Source organism: Miscanthus floridulus, unplaced genomic scaffold, assembly GCF_019320115.1.
Source record: "Miscanthus floridulus cultivar M001 unplaced genomic scaffold, ASM1932011v1 fs_116_1_2, whole genome shotgun sequence".
In the NCBI taxonomy this organism is placed as follows: domain Eukaryota; kingdom Viridiplantae; phylum Streptophyta; class Magnoliopsida; order Poales; family Poaceae; genus Miscanthus; species Miscanthus floridulus.
In genome coordinates this window covers 1-4,059 of record NW_027096213.1, presented here as the reverse complement: position 1 = coordinate 4,059, position 4,059 = coordinate 1, and the positions used below count along the sequence as shown (strand labels likewise).

The 4,059-nt window shown below is 40.8% G+C and overlaps 1 pseudogene; it reads right to left on the bottom strand.

The window, feature by feature from the left end:
- Positions 1–234: 234 nt before the first annotated feature.
- On the bottom strand, positions 235–4,012 carry LOC136530383 (U-box domain-containing protein 70-like; annotated as a pseudogene).
- Positions 4,013–4,059: the final 47 nt, after the last annotated feature.

Sequence of the window (4,059 nt, the reverse complement as noted above, 5' to 3'; positions counted from 1 at the left end):
GCGCCTTGTTTGGGGTGAGCTTGCGGTGTGCAAGTCTCAGGTTTGTCATCGGCGATGTGCTGGCGCTGTCAAGCCACCCCCTGATGGCTTCGGCTTCATATGTGAACCCATCTGCCGCCATGTGGGGGTCACTCATCACCTCCTGTCCACCATTGCATCAGATAATCAGGGGGTAAATTCAGAATTCAACTGCTTCAGTATCAAGCATCTAAACCGTTATTATTGGCACATTATTGAATCAATACGACATTTTGTACTGTGGATTCGGTGAACTACCTGAAAAATTGGACAGATGAAGTACGATGGAGGTGAAGCATCTTCTGACGATGATGCAAATTGAGACGGCCCGGTGGTCAGGCAAGCGGCTTTCATCAGTCGCTTGACCTCCTCCCATACTTCCCCTGCGAGATCTGGCTGGCGCCCCGAGCCCAAGGTGATGCATCTAAGCCCAAGATGTGCCATCTGGTTGGCCTGCACAAAAGGCCACTCCCCTGCGGAGGTGTCAATGATTGAATGCAAGTTCCCTTCCTCCATTGCTTCTTCCACTATTTCACCAATCCCTTGTAGTGATCTCCCTGTCAATAGGCGAAGGATGATAATGCCGAATGAGTTCACATCGGACCACAACATGAGCTCCGCTGCTGACTTGAATTCACCCTGGTCCATATAGCAGAGTGTTCCCTTATGGTTCTCTTTAGGGTGACTTTGCAGACTGGTCGTTGTTATATCAGGTTCTCCAAGAAAGTAGCAGATGCCCAAGCCTCCCAGCTTGCTGACGAAATTGGCATCAAGGAGAATGTTTCCCAGATTTAGATCACCATGAACAATTGGATAAGGCTTGTGTGAGTGGATGAAAGCCAAAGCTGAGCATATCTCCCCAATGATCCTTGTGCGCGCCTTCCATGTCAGAGGTGGCATGTTTTTCTTGCATGAGATCCAATCCTCAAGACTACCATTTGGGAGGAATTCATACACCAGTGCAAAATCGTCAGGACATACTCCTACCAGTGTGACAATGTTAGGATGCCTCACTCTACTGAGGACAGCAACCTGCAGGAGTCAATAGTGATGCCACAGATGCAACAATAGATATGTCACTGCTCATTCGGAAAAAAAGGGTGCTATAGAATTAAAGGGAAGCGATGCCAACTACCTCTTGATAAAATCTCGCCTGTCCTTTTAAGCTTCGCAGATGGAACAACTTTATTGCTACATTTGTGTTGCGGACGAAACCTTTATAGATGCTTGCAAATCCATCTTCGCCAATCTTGAATTCTGCATCAAATCCTTTGGTTGCTTTCTGCAGCTCGACAATTGAGAACTCAGTGTTCGGAGTTTCAGTTGTCACTAAAGCTCTTTGCTTGTTCTTTTGGTGTAACGCTTTGGCTTTCATTACTGCAGTGTCTCTCTCATGCAGTAGCTTGTCATACTTTGCTTGGAGCTCTTGGAGAAGCTGTTTGCTGCTGGCAAGCTTTTCTTCATGAACCTTCACGGCGGACTTTATCTCAGTCATATGTTTGCCATGTATCTCATGTAGCTTTCTTTTTGATGCTTGAATTTCTTCCTTCTGTCTTGTCATTGTCTCCTCCATTATTTCCTGTTTTTTCACCTGATGTATGTGCTGATGCTCCAGGTCTTTAATCTGTAATAGCAATCAGCGTTTTCATGACCACCTGTTATTTGTATTAAGGACCAATGATGCAGAAAAGGAAGAAGTAAACATACCCTTTGAAGATATGAGAGCTGATCTCTTTCAGCTTTTCTTCTTCTGTTAGTTTCTTCAGACGTACCCTTTTCAAAAGATCAGTCATATATTCTGAACAATGTTCAACAATACACTGAAACTTAATAATATACTGTCAAACTTACAACTTGTTCCAGTTTGAGCTTCTGCTCTTTTAAATCTTGTAAGTCATGATACAGTTTATCTCGTTGCCTCTTTATTTCTTCAATCTCTGTCCTTTGTCTTGCTACCTTCTCCTCCATATATTCCCTCTGTGCCTTCTCATTCTGGAGCAAACTCTCAACCTCTTTAACCTGTATAAGAATACTTTACATCTTGTAGCACATGCTTCCTTAGTTGAACCATAAACTCCTGAAGTCCTGATGCAATGCACTTACTCTTTGAAGTGTCGAAAGCAGATCCATTTTGATTTTTTGGTGTTTCTTAGATTCCTCACTTGATTGTTTTATAAAATGATCAGTAATTTCTTCCACGTGATCTTTTGCAGCTGACTTAATTTGTGTTATACGTTGTTCAAGTATAAGCTTACGCTTATCGGAATCCTGTATTTTATCAGATAATGTGCATCGTTGTCTCCTCATTTCATCAATCTCCAGCCTTTGTCTAGCAAGCGTCTTCTCAATTTCTTTTCGCTGGTTCACCTCGTGAAGATATGAATCTTCCAACTCTTTAATCTGCAAGGAGATTTTGCCATTTTGGTCATACTGGACCTAAATGAGTAATCAATTATAGCAGGTGCTTTAGAAGTGTGTGATGTTCAATACAATGGTTAGATGGTCTACTTATTACTGTGCTTTACATATAATGCAAGCTGCAGTGTGAATGTGAACCCATAAAACAAAGCTTACTCTTTGAAGTGCTGAAAGCAGGTCCATTTCAGCTTTCTGGATTTTGTTGGATTCATCATCAGCTTCCTTTAACAACTTAGCTTCAGTACATGAATCTTGAAGCTTCTCATACTTTTCTTCATCTACACTGGGTTCGTCTTCCTGTATGATACCATCCGATTATTTTGGTGTTTCCATATCGAGTAATAGCATTACCATCTGCTTAATACTACACATACCTGATTATATGCTGATGCTAGCAACAAGTAGACACTATCAGGTTCTTGAGTTGTAAAATGCGCCACTGGTGTTGTTTTGTGTGTATCACCAATAACTGAAGGTAGAGCAGCAGTTTCGGAGAAGCTGACCGCATCATCAGTTCCTGATGATCCGTAAACTATCATTCCCCAATCTGGAGTTATCATTGCAGTGAAAAATCAGTGTGACTACCTTCAAAAGAAAATTCAACCACATGGGTGCATGGCTGAAAGCTGCTTCATTCTGCTCACATAAGAAACTGCTCCTTTTTGTAGACACATACCACACGTGAGTATGGGTGTCTTTTCATGATCTAAAAATGGTTGGTTTAATCTGTGGCATCTATGTAAACCCATTAAATTGTTGCAGTGTTTGGGTGCAAACCCTAGGTTTCATTTATCATATTACTTTGAGCATAGGTAAATAATACAATTTATTACAAACATACATAAGTTGTAATGTCTTGAATTTATTTGTAAACACCACTGATGCCTAAAATTCATGTTAGATGACTTTATAACTAAATTTCAAATCTCTTAGGCGTTCTATGGAAGTTTTATATGGGAGCGTATAATATTTTAACTAAATATTTGAGTCCAAAGAACTACAGAACTTTTTTTTTCAAGTTACATCCTGTCTATATATTTAGGATAGTCACCTCCAAAAAGATAATCCCATTCAGTCATTTTTGTTGCAGCCGATGAGCTTGAAATGTATCCTTTGTGGCTTGATTCTTCGTATTCCAACTCAGTTAGTGCCATTGATCCCATTTGACTTGAAATGCTGTACGCTGGTGACAGTGGTTCATTGCTTTTTTCAGGTGATGGAAGTATTGCAGGAAGGCTTTCCTTTGCTTCCCTGTAAGTGTTGATATGCTTGGTTAACAATATTTCAGCATTTGCAACCCTACTGCACTGAATTTAATGCTGACTATATTTTGAACTGGGACAATCAGGGGAAGAATTCTTGTTAAGGACACAGCAGATTTGGTTACCAGCTGAAATGAAATGTACTGTTTGTAGATTTAGAAGTCTGGAAGTCCTAAAATTTCAGGTGTCAACTGAACCTCGCCCTTTACCTGGTACATATCAAATGACCTTTACAAGTAAACCACATCTTGCATGATGGAGCTGCTGTCTTCATAAGCTTGAGTGCTGTCTTTGACTTTGGTGTGTTCATCTCTCTACAGTTTGAGAGCATCTGTTAGAATGTGTGATTACGAGGTATGCT